Here is a 14,999-nt window from a genome sequence, read left to right as displayed (position 1 = left end):
GATTTATAAAACAGCTGTGTGCCGTAGCCCTGGTAGTGTGGATCCTTAGTGTGTAAAGAGTAGATACCTCATGTAATATGTGTGAATGAAAATCCATGGACTTTATAAGAGTCCTCCATTTATGGCTATGATCCTAACAAACAAGATTAAGACGTTTCTTTCTCCTAGCAATCTTCCTGTTTCCTAAAGGAACACGCATGCACAATATATATGCATCAGGATGGCCGAGTGGTTAAGGCGTTGGACTTAAGCTCCAATGAGCGCATGCTCTCGTGGGTTCAAACCCCACTCCTGGTATAATTTGGAGCCTCATGACTGGTAAACTGAAATGTATCTATGGGAGCAACAATGATCAATAGGAGGTTTTTAGGAATTTGCTGTGAGCAATATCCCCCCACCCAGTCACCCCCAAAAAAGCTGGGATGAAAGACAAATGAGAGGTCTGTGCCAAGGTCGCCCCCTCTCAGTCTTACTGTACATGTTATATGTAGAACCGTTGGCTTGTGCAATTAGGGAAAGCCCAGACATAACAGGAATACAGTTACCGGGAGGAGAAACATTAAAAATTTAACAGTATGTAATTATCATATTATGAAAACAATTATAACGCCAAGAAAGTTATAAAAATGAATTGAAGACGCTCCGTCTCAACGACCGCTGATTGGACTGCAGGCGACCACGTGATTTTGAATCTCATTAACCGGCATGCGCTGACCGGCGTTTCAGAAACTAAAGTGTCGTCATATATGTGGCGCCGTTTAAAAACTGAAACATGCCGACCATAGTTATATTGTGATGTTTCGGAGGTAAAACGTCAGTAAAACATCGACCTGTCCTCTACCATTTGTTAGAAGGCGACTGTGTTCTTCATTGTAACCATGAGTTAGAGTTGCAGTAAGCAGAATGAGTCGTTTCTGTCGTGCGATATGTGGGTATCGCTTCTCGGCCTTTTGGCTAAGATCAAGTGTAGTATCTGTTCTTATCAGTTTAATATCTGATACGTCCCCTACCCGGGGACCATATATTAAATTGATTTTTGGAGCAGGGAGATGGAATAGGGGCTTGCTCCGTCCACTCCACGCATCGACCTGGTATTGCAGTATTTCTAGGAACGGTGCACCCCCTGAAGCTGTGAAAAACAAATGTCATTTGACTCAACAGTTTGTGCAAAGAATTTTCTTATACGCTAGATATATGTGTGCGTCTGCATATCTGGACATTGTCTTCGTGTAATCTTCCAAGGTTAGTCAGACTGAAATCTTGCGACTTAATATTTGTGAATGACTTACATTTAACTATTACCAGAATTACTAAATCCTGCCACTTGGACTGACACGTGGCTGGACACACACTTTCTATGGGAAATCAAAAAAATATGTCGTTTTCAACTGCAGTTACACTATTCTGGCTCCAATCCTGCAGTTACCTCTGTTGTCCACTAGAGACCAATAGAAGTCTTTAAAAACCGGAGGCTGCCATCTACAAGGACTCATGTTGATTATAGGTTTAACTCTTCTCTTTCTCTACATACTGCAGCTTTCTGTCCTCTGTGGCTGTAAATTACATCGTTTGAAAAAAAAAAACCCCACACAATTTTTTCTTGGCTTTTTAGCTAAAATCACCTGTATTGTCTGTTGTTTCCATTTGTGGATGGTTAATAGTGCAGAAGATTGTTTTTCTGTTTTCAGGATTACATGAAAACATTTTGGAACAGATCATTTTTGTATATAATAAAAAAGAAAAAAAAATCTGTTCTTATCAGTTTAATGTCTGATACGTCCCCTACCCGGGGACCATATATTAAATTGATTTTTGGAGCAGGGAGATGGAATAGGGGCTTGCTCCGTCCACTCCACGCATCGACCTGGTATTGCAGTATTTCTAGGAACGGTGCACCCCCTGAAACTGTGAAAAACAAATGTCATTTGACTCAACAGTTTGTGCAAAGAATTTTCTTATACGCTAGATATATGCGTGCGTCTGCATATCTGGACATTGTCTTCGTGTAATCTTCCAAGGTTAGTCAGACTGAAATCTTGCGACTTAATATTTGTGAATGACTTACATTTAACTATTACCAGAATTACTAAATCCTGCCACTTGGACTGACACGTGGCTGGACACACACTTTCTATGGGAAATCAAAAAAATATGTCGTTTTCAACTGCAGTTACACTATTCTGGCTCCAATCCTGCAGTTACCTCTGTTGTCCACTAGAGACCAATAGAAGTCTTTAAAAACCGGAGGCTGCCATCTACAAGGACTCATGTTGATTATAGGTTTAACTCTTCTCTTTCTCTACATACTGCAGCTTTCTGTCCTCTGTGGCTGTAAATTACATCGTTTGAAAAAAAAAACCCACACAATTTTTTCTTGGCTTTTTAGCTAAAATCACCTGTATTGTCTGTTGTTTCCATTTGTGGATGGTTAATAGTGCAGAAGATTGTTTTTCTGTTTTCAGGATTACATGAAAACATTTTGGAACAGATCATTTTTGTATATAATAAAAAAGAAAAAAAAATCTGTTCTTATCAGTTTAATGTCTGATACGTCCCCTACCCGGGGACCATATATTAAATTGATTTTTGGAGCAGGGAGATGGAATAGGGGCTTGCTCCGTCCACTCCACGCATCGACCTGGTATTGCAGTATTTCTAGGAACGGTGCACCCCCTGAAGCTGTGAAAAACAAATGGCATTTGACTCAACAGTTTGTGCAAAGAATTTTCTTATACGCTAGATATATGTGTGCGTCTGCATATCTGGACATTGTCTTCGTGTAATCTTCCAAGGTTAGTCAGACTGAAATCTTGCGACTTAATATTTGTGAATGACTTACATTTAACTATTACCAGAATTACTAAATCCTGCCACTTGGACTGACACGTGGCTGGACACACACTTTCTATGGGAAATCAAAAAAATATGTCGTTTTCAACTGCAGTTACACTATTCTGGCTCCAATCCTGCAGTTACCTCTGTTGTCCACTAGAGACCAATAGAAGTCTTTAAAAACCGGAGGCTGCCATCTACAAGGACTCATGTTGATTATAGGTTTAACTCTTCTCTTTCTCTACATACTGCAGCTTTCTGTCCTCTGTGGCTGTAAATTACATCGTTTGAAAAAAAAAAACCCCACACAATTTTTTCTTGGCTTTTTAGCTAAAATCACCTGTATTGTCTGTTGTTTCCATTTGTGGATGGTTAATAGTGCAGAAGATTGTTTTTCTGTTTTCAGGATTACATGAAAACATTTTGGAACAGATCATTTTTGTATATAATAAAAAAGAAAAAAAATCTGTTCTTATCAGTTTAATGTCTGATACGTCCCCTACCCGGGGACCATATATTAAATTGATTTTTGGAGCAGGGAGATGGAATAGGGGCTTGCTCCGTCCACTCCACGCATCGACCTGGTATTGCAGTATTTCTAGGAACGGTGCACCCCCTGAAACTGTGAAAAACAAATGTCATTTGACTCAACAGTTTGTGCAAAGAAATTTCTTATACGCTAGATATATGCGTGCGTCTGCATATCTGGACATTGTCTTCGTGTAATCTTCCAAGGTTAGTCAGACTGAAATCTTGCGACTTAATATTTGTGAATGACTTACATTTAACTATTACCAGAATTACTAAATCCTGCCACTTGGACTGACACGTGGCTGGACACACACTTTCTATGGGAAATCAAAAAAATATGTCGTTTTCAACTGCAGTTACACTATTCTGGCTCCAATCCTGCAGTTACCTCTGTTGTCCACTAGAGACCAATAGAAGTCTTTAAAAACCGGAGGCTGCCATCTACAAGGACTCATGTTGATTATAGGTTTAACTCTTCTCTTTCTCTACATACTGCAGCTTTCTGTCCTCTGTGGCTGTAAATTACATCGTTTGAAAAAAAAAAAACCCACACAATTTTTTCTTGGCTTTTTAGCTAAAATCACCTGTATTGTCTGTTGTTTCCATTTGTGGATGGTTAATAGTGCAGAAGATTGTTTTTCTGTTTTCAGGATTACATGAAAACATTTTGGAACAGATCATTTTTGTATATAATAAATCTTAGGATAGTATTGGTTTTGATGATTTATAAAACAGCTGTGTGCCGTAGCCCTGGTAGTGTGGATCCTTAGTGTGTAAAGAGTAGATACCTCATGTAATATGTGTGAATGAAAATCCATGGACTTTATAAGAGTCCTCCATTTATGGCTATGATCCTAACAAACAAGATTAATACGTTTCTTTCTCCTAGCAATCTTCCTGTTTCCTAAAGGAACACGCATGCACAATATATATGCATCAGGATGGCCGAGTGGTTAAGGCGTTGGACTTAAGCTCCAATGAGCGCATCCTCTCGTGGGTTCAAACCCCACTCCTGGTATAATTTGGAGCCTCATGACTGGTAAACTGAAATGTATCTATGGGAGCAACAATGATCAATAGGAGGTTTTTAGGAATTTGCTGTGAGCAATATCCCCCCACCCAGTCACCCCCAAAAAAGCTGGGATGAAAGACAAATGAGAGGTCTGTGCCAAGGTCGCCCCCTCTCAGTCTTACTGTACATGTTATATGTAGAACCGTTGGCTTGTGCAATTAGGGAAAGCCCAGACATAACAGGAATACAGTTACCGGGAGGAGAAACATTAAAAATTTAACAGTATGTAATTATCATATTATGAAAACAATTATAACGCCAAGAAAGTTATAAAAATGAATTGAAGACGCTCCGTCTCAACGACCGCTGATTGGACTGCAGGCGACCACGTGATTTTGAATCTCATTAACCGGCATGCGCTGACCGGCGTTTCAGAAACTAAAGTGTCGTCATATATGTGGCGCCGTTTAAAAACTGAAACATGCCGACCATAGTTATATTGTGATGTTTCGGAGGTAAAACGTCAGTAAAACATCGACCTGTCCTCTACCATTTGTTAGAAGGCGACTGTGTTCTTCATTGTAACCATGAGTTAGAGTTGCAGTAAGCAGAATGAGTCGTTTCTGTCGTGCGATATGTGGGTATCGCTTCTCGGCCTTTTGGCTAAGATCAAGTGTAGTATCTGTTCTTATCAGTTTAATATCTGATACGTCCCCTACCCGGGGACCATATATTAAATTGATTTTTGGAGCAGGGAGATGGAATAGGGGCTTGCTCCGTCCACTCCACGCATCGACCTGGTATTGCAGTATTTCTAGGAACGGTGCACCCCCTGAAGCTGTGAAAAACAAATGGCATTTGACTCAACAGTTTGTGCAAAGAATTTTCTTATACGCTAGATATATGTGTGCGTCTGCATATCTGGACATTGTCTTCGTGTAATCTTCCAAGGTTAGTCAGACTGAAATCTTGCGACTTAATATTTGTGAATGACTTACATTTAACTATTACCAGAATTACTAAATCCTGCCACTTGGACTGACACGTGGCTGGACACACACTTTCTATGGGAAATCAAAAAAATATGTCGTTTTCAACTGCAGTTACACTATTCTGGCTCCAATCCTGCAGTTACCTCTGTTGTCCACTAGAGACCAATAGAAGTCTTTAAAAACCGGAGGCTGCCATCTACAAGGACTCATGTTGATTATAGGTTTAACTCTTCTCTTTCTCTACATACTGCAGCTTTCTGTCCTCTGTGGCTGTAAATTACATCGTTTGAAAAAAAAAAACCCCACACAATTTTTTCTTGGCTTTTTAGCTAAAATCACCTGTATTGTCTGTTGTTTCCATTTGTGGATGGTTAATAGTGCAGAAGATTGTTTTTCTGTTTTCAGGATTACATGAAAACATTTTGGAACAGATCATTTTTGTATATAATAAAAAAGAAAAAAAAATCTGTTCTTATCAGTTTAATGTCTGATACGTCCCCTACCCGGGGACCATATATTAAATTGATTTTTGGAGCAGGGAGATGGAATAGGGGCTTGCTCCGTCCACTCCACGCATCGACCTGGTATTGCAGTATTTCTAGGAACGGTGCACCCCCTGAAACTGTGAAAAACAAATGTCATTTGACTCAACAGTTTGTGCAAAGAATTTTCTTATACGCTAGATATATGCGTGCGTCTGCATATCTGGACATTGTCTTCGTGTAATCTTCCAAGGTTAGTCAGACTGAAATCTTGCGACTTAATATTTGTGAATGACTTACATTTAACTATTACCAGAATTACTAAATCCTGCCACTTGGACTGACACGTGGCTGGACACACACTTTCTATGGGAAATCAAAAAAATATGTCGTTTTCAACTGCAGTTACACTATTCTGGCTCCAATCCTGCAGTTACCTCTGTTGTCCACTAGAGACCAATAGAAGTCTTTAAAAACCGGAGGCTGCCATCTACAAGGACTCATGTTGATTATAGGTTTAACTCTTCTCTTTCTCTACATACTGCAGCTTTCTGTCCTCTGTGGCTGTAAATTACATCGTTTGAAAAAAAAAACCCACACAATTTTTTCTTGGCTTTTTAGCTAAAATCACCTGTATTGTCTGTTGTTTCCATTTGTGGATGGTTAATAGTGCAGAAGATTGTTTTTCTGTTTTCAGGATTACATGAAAACATTTTGGAACAGATCATTTTTGTATATAATAAAAAAGAAAAAAAAATCTGTTCTTATCAGTTTAATGTCTGATACGTCCCCTACCCGGGGACCATATATTAAATTGATTTTTGGAGCAGGGAGATGGAATAGGGGCTTGCTCCGTCCACTCCACGCATCGACCTGGTATTGCAGTATTTCTAGGAACGGTGCACCCCCTGAAGCTGTGAAAAACAAATGGCATTTGACTCAACAGTTTGTGCAAAGAATTTTCTTATACGCTAGATATATGTGTGCGTCTGCATATCTGGACATTGTCTTCGTGTAATCTTCCAAGGTTAGTCAGACTGAAATCTTGCGACTTAATATTTGTGAATGACTTACATTTAACTATTACCAGAATTACTAAATCCTGCCACTTGGACTGACACGTGGCTGGACACACACTTTCTATGGGAAATCAAAAAAATATGTCGTTTTCAACTGCAGTTACACTATTCTGGCTCCAATCCTGCAGTTACCTCTGTTGTCCACTAGAGACCAATAGAAGTCTTTAAAAACCGGAGGCTGCCATCTACAAGGACTCATGTTGATTATAGGTTTAACTCTTCTCTTTCTCTACATACTGCAGCTTTCTGTCCTCTGTGGCTGTAAATTACATCGTTTGAAAAAAAAAAACCCCACACAATTTTTTCTTGGCTTTTTAGCTAAAATCACCTGTATTGTCTGTTGTTTCCATTTGTGGATGGTTAATAGTGCAGAAGATTGTTTTTCTGTTTTCAGGATTACATGAAAACATTTTGGAACAGATCATTTTTGTATATAATAAAAAAGAAAAAAAAATCTGTTCTTATCAGTTTAATGTCTGATACGTCCCCTACCCGGGGACCATATATTAAATTGATTTTTGGAGCAGGGAGATGGAATAGGGGCTTGCTCCGTCCACTCCACGCATCGACCTGGTATTGCAGTATTTCTAGGAACGGTGCACCCCCTGAAACTGTGAAAAACAAATGTCATTTGACTCAACAGTTTGTGCAAAGAAATTTCTTATACGCTAGATATATGCGTGCGTCTGCATATCTGGACATTGTCTTCGTGTAATCTTCCAAGGTTAGTCAGACTGAAATCTTGCGACTTAATATTTGTGAATGACTTACATTTAACTATTACCAGAATTACTAAATCCTGCCACTTGGACTGACACGTGGCTGGACACACACTTTCTATGGGAAATCAAAAAAATATGTCGTTTTCAACTGCAGTTACACTATTCTGGCTCCAATCCTGCAGTTACCTCTGTTGTCCACTAGAGACCAATAGAAGTCTTTAAAAACCGGAGGCTGCCATCTACAAGGACTCATGTTGATTATAGGTTTAACTCTTCTCTTTCTCTACATACTGCAGCTTTCTGTCCTCTGTGGCTGTAAATTACATCGTTTGAAAAAAAAAAAACCCACACAATTTTTTCTTGGCTTTTTAGCTAAAATCACCTGTATTGTCTGTTGTTTCCATTTGTGGATGGTTAATAGTGCAGAAGATTGTTTTTCTGTTTTCAGGATTACATGAAAACATTTTGGAACAGATCATTTTTGTATATAATAAATCTTAGGATAGTATTGGTTTTGATGATTTATAAAACAGCTGTGTGCCGTAGCCCTGGTAGTGTGGATCCTTAGTGTGTAAAGAGTAGATACCTCATGTAATATGTGTGAATGAAAATCCATGGACTTTATAAGAGTCCTCCATTTATGGCTATGATCCTAACAAACAAGATTAATACGTTTCTTTCTCCTAGCAATCTTCCTGTTTCCTAAAGGAACACGCATGCACAATATATATGCATCAGGATGGCCGAGTGGTTAAGGCGTTGGACTTAAGCTCCAATGAGCGCATCCTCTCGTGGGTTCAAACCCCACTCCTGGTATAATTTGGAGCCTCATGACTGGTAAACTGAAATGTATCTATGGGAGCAACAATGATCAATAGGAGGTTTTTAGGAATTTGCTGTGAGCAATATCCCCCCACCCAGTCACCCCCAAAAAAGCTGGGATGAAAGACAAATGAGAGGTCTGTGCCAAGGTCGCCCCCTCTCAGTCTTACTGTACATGTTATATGTAGAACCGTTGGCTTGTGCAATTAGGGAAAGCCCAGACATAACAGGAATACAGTTACCGGGAGGAGAAACATTAAAAATTTAACAGTATGTAATTATCATATTATGAAAACAATTATAACGCCAAGAAAGTTATAAAAATGAATTGAAGACGCTCCGTCTCAACGACCGCTGATTGGACTGCAGGCGACCACGTGATTTTGAATCTCATTAACCGGCATGCGCTGACCGGCGTTTCAGAAACTAAAGTGTCGTCATATATGTGGCGCCGTTTAAAAACTGAAACATGCCGACCATAGTTATATTGTGATGTTTCGGAGGTAAAACGTCAGTAAAACATCGACCTGTCCTCTACCATTTGTTAGAAGGCGACTGTGTTCTTCATTGTAACCATGAGTTAGAGTTGCAGTAAGCAGAATGAGTCGTTTCTGTCGTGCGATATGTGGGTATCGCTTCTCGGCCTTTTGGCTAAGATCAAGTGTAGTATCTGTTCTTATCAGTTTAATATCTGATACGTCCCCTACCCGGGGACCATATATTAAATTGATTTTTGGAGCAGGGAGATGGAATAGGGGCTTGCTCCGTCCACTCCACGCATCGACCTGGTATTGAAGTATTTCTAGGAACGGTGCACCCCCTGAAGCTGTGAAAAACAAATGGCATTTGACTCAACAGTTTGTGCAAAGAATTTTCTTATACGCTAGATATATGCGTGCGTCTGCATATCTGGACATTGTCTTCGTGTAATCTTCCAAGGTTAGTCAGACTGAAATCTTGCGACTTAATATTTGTGAATGACTTACATTTAACTATTACCAGAATTACTAAATCCTGCCACTTGGACTGACACGTGGCTGGACACACACTTTCTATGGGAAATCAAAAAAATATGTCGTTTTCAACTGCAGTTACACTATTCTGGCTCCAATCCTGCAGTTACCTCTGTTGTCCACTAGAGACCAATAGAAGACTTTAAAAACCGGAGGCTGCCATCTACAAGGACTCATGTTGATTATAGGTTTAACTCTTCTCTTTCTCTACATACTGCAGCTTTCTGTCCTCTGTGGCTGTAAATTACATCGTTTGAAAAAAAAAAAAAACCCACACAATTTTTTCTTGGCTTTTTAGCTAAAATCACCTGTATTGTCTGTTGTTTCCATTTGTGGATGGTTAATAGTGCAGAAGATTGTTTTTCTGTTTTCAGGATTACATGAAAACATTTTGGAACAGATCATTTTTGTATATAATAAATCTTAGGATAGTATTGGTTTTGATGATTTATAAAACAGCTGTGTGCCGTAGCCCTGGTAGTGTGGATCCTTAGTGTGTAAAGAGTAGATACCTCATGTAATATGTGTGAATGAAAATCCATGGACTTTATAAGAGTCCTCCATTTATGGCTATGATCCTAACAAACAAGATTAATACGTTTCTTTCTCCTAGCAATCTTCCTGTTTCCTAAAGGAACACGCATGCACAATATATATGCATCAGGATGGCCGAGTGGTTAAGGCGTTGGACTTAAGCTCCAATGAGCGCATGCTCTCGTGGGTTCAAACCCCACTCCTGGTATAATTTGGAGCCTCATGACTGGTAAACTGAAATGTATCTATGGGAGCAACAATGATCAATAGGAGGTTTTTAGGAATTTGCTGTGAGCAATATCCCCCCACCCAGTCACCCCCAAAAAAGCTGGGATGAAAGACAAATGAGAGGTCTGTGCCAAGGTCGCCCCCTCTCAGTCTTACTGTACATGTTATATGTAGAACCGTTGGCTTGTGCAATTAGGGAAAGCCCAGACATAACAGGAATACAGTTACCGGGAGGAGAAACATTAAAAATTTAACAGTATGTAATTATCATATTATGAAAACAATTATAACGCCAAGAAAGTTATAAAAATGAATTGAAGACGCTCCGTCTCAACGACCGCTGATTGGACTGCAGGCGACCACGTGATTTTGAATCTCATTAACCGGCATGCGCTGACCGGCGTTTCAGAAACTAAAGTGTCGTCATATATGTGGCGCCGTTTAAAAACTGAAACATGCCGACCATAGTTATATTGTGATGTTTCGGAGGTAAAACGTCAGTAAAACATCGACCTGTCCTCTACCATTTGTTAGAAGGCGACTGTGTTCTTCATTGTAACCATGAGTTAGAGTTGCAGTAAGCAGAATGAGTCGTTTCTGTCGTGCGATATGTGGGTATCGCTTCTCGGCCTTTTGGCTAAGATCAAGTGTAGTATCTGTTCTTATCAGTTTAATATCTGATACGTCCCCTACCCGGGGACCATATATTAAATTGATTTTTGGAGCAGGGAGATGGAATAGGGGCTTGCTCCGTCCACTCCACGCATCGACCTGGTATTGCAGTATTTCTAGGAACGGTGCACCCCCTGAAACTGTGAAAAACAAATGTCATTTGACTCAACAGTTTGTGCAAAGAAATTTCTTATACGCTAGATATATGTGTGCGTCTGCATATCTGGACATTGTCTTCGTGTAATCTTCCAAGGTTAGTCAGACTGAAATGTTGCGACTTAATATTTGTGAATGACTTACATTTAACTATTACCAGAATTACTAAATCCTGCCACTTGGACTGACACGTGGCTGGACACACACTTTCTATGGGAAATCAAAAAAATATGTCGTTTTCAACTGCAGTTACACTATTCTGGCTCCAATCCTGCAGTTACCTCTGTTGTCCACTAGAGACCAATAGAAGTCTTTAAAAACCGGAGGCTGCCATCTACAAGGACTCATGTTGATTATAGGTTTAACTCTTCTCTTTCTCTACATACTGCAGCTTTCTGTCCTCTGTGGCTGTAAATTACATCGTTTGAAAAAAAAAAACCCACACAATTTTTTCTTGGCTTTTTAGCTAAAATCACCTGTATTGTCTGTTGTTTCCATTTGTGGATGGTTAATAGTGCAGAAGATTGTTTTTCTGTTTTCAGGATTACATGAAAACATTTTGGAACAGATCATTTTTGTATATAATAAAAAAGAAAAAAAAATCTGTTCTTATCAGTTTAATGTCTGATACGTCCCCTACCCGGGGACCATATATTAAATTGATTTTTGGAGCAGGGAGATGGAATAGGGGCTTGCTCCGTCCACTCCACGCATCGACCTGGTATTGCAGTATTTCTAGGAACGGTGCACCCCCTGAAACTGTGAAAAACAAATGTCATTTGACTCAACAGTTTGTGCAAAGAAATTTCTTATACGCTAGATATATGCGTGCGTCTGCATATCTGGACATTGTCTTCGTGTAATCTTCCAAGGTTAGTCAGACTGAAATCTTGCGACTTAATATTTGTGAATGACTTACATTTAACTATTACCAGAATTACTAAATCCTGCCACTTGGACTGACACGTGGCTGGACACACACTTTCTATGGGAAATCAAAAAAATATGTCGTTTTCAACTGCAGTTACACTATTCTGGCTCCAATCCTGCAGTTACCTCTGTTGTCCACTAGAGACCAATAGAAGTCTTTAAAAACCGGAGGCTGCCATCTACAAGGACTCATGTTGATTATAGGTTTAACTCTTCTCTTTCTCTACATACTGCAGCTTTCTGTCCTCTGTGGCTGTAAATTACATCGTTTGAAAAAAAAAAAAACCACACAATTTTTTCTTGGCTTTTTAGCTAAAATCACCTGTATTGTCTGTTGTTTCCATTTGTGGATGGTTAATAGTGCAGAAGATTGTTTTTCTGTTTTCAGGATTACATGAAAACATTTTGGAACAGATCATTTTTGTATATAATAAATCTTAGGATAGTATTGGTTTTGATGATTTATAAAACAGCTGTGTGCCGTAGCCCTGGTAGTGTGGATCCTTAGTGTGTAAAGAGTAGATACCTCATGTAATATGTGTGAATGAAAATCCATGGACTTTATAAGAGTCCTCCATTTATGGCTATGATCCTAACAAACAAGATTAATACGTTTCTTTCTCCTAGCAATCTTCCTGTTTCCTAAAGGAACACGCATGCACAATATATATGCATCAGGATGGCCGAGTGGTTAAGGCGTTGGACTTAAGCTCCAATGAGCGCATGCTCTCGTGGGTTCAAACCCCACTCCTGGTATAATTTGGAGCCTCATGACTGGTAAACTGAAATGTATCTATGGGAGCAACAATGATCAATAGGAGGTTTTTAGGAATTTGCTGTGAGCAATATCCCCCCACCCAGTCACCCCCAAAAAAGCTGGGATGAAAGACAAATGAGAGGTCTGTGCCAAGGTCGCCCCCTCTCAGTCTTACTGTACATGTTATATGTAGAACCGTTGGCTTGTGCAATTAGGGAAAGCCCAGACATAACAGGAATACAGTTACCGGGAGGAGAAACATTAAAAATTTAACAGTATGTAATTATCATATTATGAAAACAATTATAACGCCAAGAAAGTTATAAAAATGAATTGAAGACGCTCCGTCTCAACGACCGCTGATTGGACTGCAGGCGACCACGTGATTTTGAATCTCATTAACCGGCATGCGCTGACCGGCGTTTCAGAAACTAAAGTGTCGTCATATATGTGGCGCCGTTTAAAAACTGAAACATGCCGACCATAGTTATATTGTGATGTTTCGGAGGTAAAACGTCAGTAAAACATCGACCTGTCCTCTACCATTTGTTAGAAGGCGACTGTGTTCTTCATTGTAACCATGAGTTAGAGTTGCAGTAAGCAGAATGAGTCGTTTCTGTCGTGCGATATGTGGGTATCGCTTCTCGGCCTTTTGGCTAAGATCAAGTGTAGTATCTGTTCTTATCAGCTTCTCGGCCTTTTGGCTAAGATCAAGTGTAGTATCTGTTCTTATCGCTTCTCGGCCTTTTGGCTAAGATCAAGTGTAGTAGCTGTTCTTATCATTTCGCACTTGATTCTTGGTCTTAGGCTAGGACTGCGACCCTCCCCTTTGGGTGTCTGGGCGGTGAAACCTTGGTTATTTATTGCAGCGCAAAGGTACGTATTTTTTTTTTACTTGTTTGTATAGAAAACGTTTCCTTTTTAATCTTCTGTTGTGTGTTTGTAGCAGGTGTTTTTTCTAAACCTTTGGTGCCTCCGCAATGGCTGGGTATGCCAGTATGCGGAGGCACCACTGTGTGCGCTTCAGTTTAATTGAGAATGTTGGAGAAGTGCCAAAGATGTCCAGGCTGGATTTCTCCAGGAAATTGATTCAACAGGTGTTGGGATTTTCACCAAATGACTTGAATTGCATTTTGACCCTCCCTTTTAACAGGGGTTTTGATGTAAGTTTCAGCTCAAGCGAATTGTTGGAAGAGTTTTGGAGAAGATTCGAAAATTTGAGACCACAATTTGAAATTTTCAATGTGGAGAAACTGACAGACAATACTATGAAAACAGTAATAGTTAAAATGTTTAATGAAACGGTGAATGCCCAAGACATTTGTGTGTGGTTGGGGAGATATTGTACGGTGAAGGGTCAGCCGAGGAAGGTGAGAGATGTGGATGGAATATGGAATTGTGTATGGAAAGTACCAATACAGCAATGGGAAGATCCCCAAGGGTTCCGGGGTTTAAAACATCTCCCGTCCATGATAGTTTTGGGAGATAATAGAGGCTATATCCATTACCAGGGCCAACCAAAGCTCTGCCGGAGGGGTGGGGAGCATGGGCATTTGATAGAGGCATGTGAGGAAATCATCTGTGGGAAATGTAAAGAGAAAGGGCATACGTATGCTGATTGTAAAAATGACCGTAAGTGTAACTTGTGTGGAGGGGAAGGTCACCTCTTTAGGGACTGTCCGCGGTCCTTTGCAAATAAACTTAAAAAAGGAAACCAGATTAATGAGGGAAACCTGATTGCAATGGTAAACGAGGATGTCTTGATTGATGCAGCTGGGACAGATATTTTAAATCAGTTCCCAGCACCTGAAGACGGAGGGGAGGAACAGGAGGAGGAGGGAAAAGGGGAGGAGCATGGAAGACCTGCCCAACCAGAACCCTCAGAGGAGGGGGAGAGAGGGCAGGAGGAGAGTGGAGTTCAGAAAGGAGTAAGTGGTGAAAGTGAAAATGCTCAAGGGCAGCCCCCCCCTGCCCCCCCTGTCCCCCCTGGCCTTCCTGATTCACAGGTGGCAAAGAGGACTGCAACAGAACTGTCTTCTGGGACAATTGTTTCAGGAAAGAGAGGGAGGCATGAAACACCTTCAGGGAGTTCCTCAGGGGAGGACTCCAGGGTCTTCCCCTCTGACTCACCAAATGAGGTTTCCTTCCTTAACATAGTTCTGCAGTCAACGCCAAAGGAGCGGATGGTAAATGCAGCTCTGCGACAAAGGCCGTCACCTAGAGTACGAAAAGGGAAT

The 14,999-nt window shown here is 40.3% G+C and overlaps 16 non-coding genes and 2 pseudogenes across 16 annotated transcripts; all 18 read left to right on the top strand.

The window, feature by feature from the left end:
• Nucleotides 1-214: 214 nt before the first annotated feature.
• trnal-uaa (transfer RNA leucine (anticodon UAA)) lies at nucleotides 215-297 on the top strand. Its single transcript has one exon. It is a non-coding gene; the product is annotated as a tRNA-Leu (tRNA).
• Nucleotides 298-934: 637 nt separating this feature from the next.
• Nucleotides 935-1,125, top strand: LOC146557913 (U2 spliceosomal RNA). The gene has a single exon (XR_014888827.1). It is a non-coding gene; the product is annotated as a U2 spliceosomal RNA (small nuclear RNA).
• Nucleotides 1,126-1,714: 589 nt separating this feature from the next.
• Nucleotides 1,715-1,901, top strand: LOC146557912 (U2 spliceosomal RNA). The gene has a single exon (XR_014888855.1). It is a non-coding gene; the product is annotated as a U2 spliceosomal RNA (small nuclear RNA).
• A 587-nt stretch (nucleotides 1,902-2,488) lies between these two features.
• On the top strand, nucleotides 2,489-2,675 carry LOC146557911 (U2 spliceosomal RNA). The gene has a single exon (XR_014888854.1). It is a non-coding gene; the product is annotated as a U2 spliceosomal RNA (small nuclear RNA).
• A 589-nt stretch (nucleotides 2,676-3,264) lies between these two features.
• Nucleotides 3,265-3,450, top strand: LOC146557910 (U2 spliceosomal RNA). Its single transcript, XR_014888845.1, has one exon. It is a non-coding gene; the product is annotated as a U2 spliceosomal RNA (small nuclear RNA).
• An 848-nt stretch (nucleotides 3,451-4,298) lies between these two features.
• On the top strand, nucleotides 4,299-4,381 carry trnal-uaa (transfer RNA leucine (anticodon UAA)). The gene has a single exon. It is a non-coding gene; the product is annotated as a tRNA-Leu (tRNA).
• Nucleotides 4,382-5,018: 637 nt separating this feature from the next.
• LOC146557908 (U2 spliceosomal RNA) lies at nucleotides 5,019-5,209 on the top strand. Its single transcript, XR_014888826.1, has one exon. It is a non-coding gene; the product is annotated as a U2 spliceosomal RNA (small nuclear RNA).
• Nucleotides 5,210-5,798: 589 nt separating this feature from the next.
• On the top strand, nucleotides 5,799-5,985 carry LOC146557907 (U2 spliceosomal RNA). Its single transcript, XR_014888853.1, has one exon. It is a non-coding gene; the product is annotated as a U2 spliceosomal RNA (small nuclear RNA).
• Nucleotides 5,986-6,572: 587 nt separating this feature from the next.
• LOC146557906 (U2 spliceosomal RNA) lies at nucleotides 6,573-6,759 on the top strand. The gene has a single exon (XR_014888852.1). It is a non-coding gene; the product is annotated as a U2 spliceosomal RNA (small nuclear RNA).
• Nucleotides 6,760-7,348: 589 nt separating this feature from the next.
• LOC146557905 (U2 spliceosomal RNA) lies at nucleotides 7,349-7,535 on the top strand. Its single transcript, XR_014888851.1, has one exon. It is a non-coding gene; the product is annotated as a U2 spliceosomal RNA (small nuclear RNA).
• An 848-nt stretch (nucleotides 7,536-8,383) lies between these two features.
• Nucleotides 8,384-8,466, top strand: trnal-uaa (transfer RNA leucine (anticodon UAA)). Its single transcript has one exon. It is a non-coding gene; the product is annotated as a tRNA-Leu (tRNA).
• A 637-nt stretch (nucleotides 8,467-9,103) lies between these two features.
• LOC146557903 (U2 spliceosomal RNA) lies at nucleotides 9,104-9,294 on the top strand. Its single transcript, XR_014888839.1, has one exon. It is a non-coding gene; the product is annotated as a U2 spliceosomal RNA (small nuclear RNA).
• An 850-nt stretch (nucleotides 9,295-10,144) lies between these two features.
• On the top strand, nucleotides 10,145-10,227 carry trnal-uaa (transfer RNA leucine (anticodon UAA)). Its single transcript has one exon. It is a non-coding gene; the product is annotated as a tRNA-Leu (tRNA).
• Nucleotides 10,228-10,864: 637 nt separating this feature from the next.
• LOC146557901 (U2 spliceosomal RNA) lies at nucleotides 10,865-11,055 on the top strand. The gene has a single exon (XR_014888825.1). It is a non-coding gene; the product is annotated as a U2 spliceosomal RNA (small nuclear RNA).
• Nucleotides 11,056-11,643: 588 nt separating this feature from the next.
• LOC146557900 (U2 spliceosomal RNA) lies at nucleotides 11,644-11,830 on the top strand. Its single transcript, XR_014888850.1, has one exon. It is a non-coding gene; the product is annotated as a U2 spliceosomal RNA (small nuclear RNA).
• Nucleotides 11,831-12,678: 848 nt separating this feature from the next.
• trnal-uaa (transfer RNA leucine (anticodon UAA)) lies at nucleotides 12,679-12,761 on the top strand. Its single transcript has one exon. It is a non-coding gene; the product is annotated as a tRNA-Leu (tRNA).
• A 637-nt stretch (nucleotides 12,762-13,398) lies between these two features.
• On the top strand, nucleotides 13,399-13,490 carry LOC146557898 (U2 spliceosomal RNA; annotated as a pseudogene).
• Nucleotides 13,491-13,493: 3 nt separating this feature from the next.
• Nucleotides 13,494-13,588, top strand: LOC146557897 (U2 spliceosomal RNA; annotated as a pseudogene).
• The last annotated feature ends 1,411 nt before the right edge of the window (nucleotides 13,589-14,999 follow it).

Source organism: Mchenga conophoros, linkage group LG15 (genome assembly GCF_057382185.1).
Source record: "Mchenga conophoros isolate Kocher_MC1m ecotype Shallow Benthic linkage group LG15, M_conophoros_male_GT1.1, whole genome shotgun sequence".
NCBI classification, from domain to species: Eukaryota; Metazoa; Chordata; class Actinopteri; order Cichliformes; family Cichlidae; genus Mchenga; species Mchenga conophoros.
Note: the sequence above shows the minus strand (reverse complement) of the source record. Positions and strands in the feature narration are given on the sequence as shown.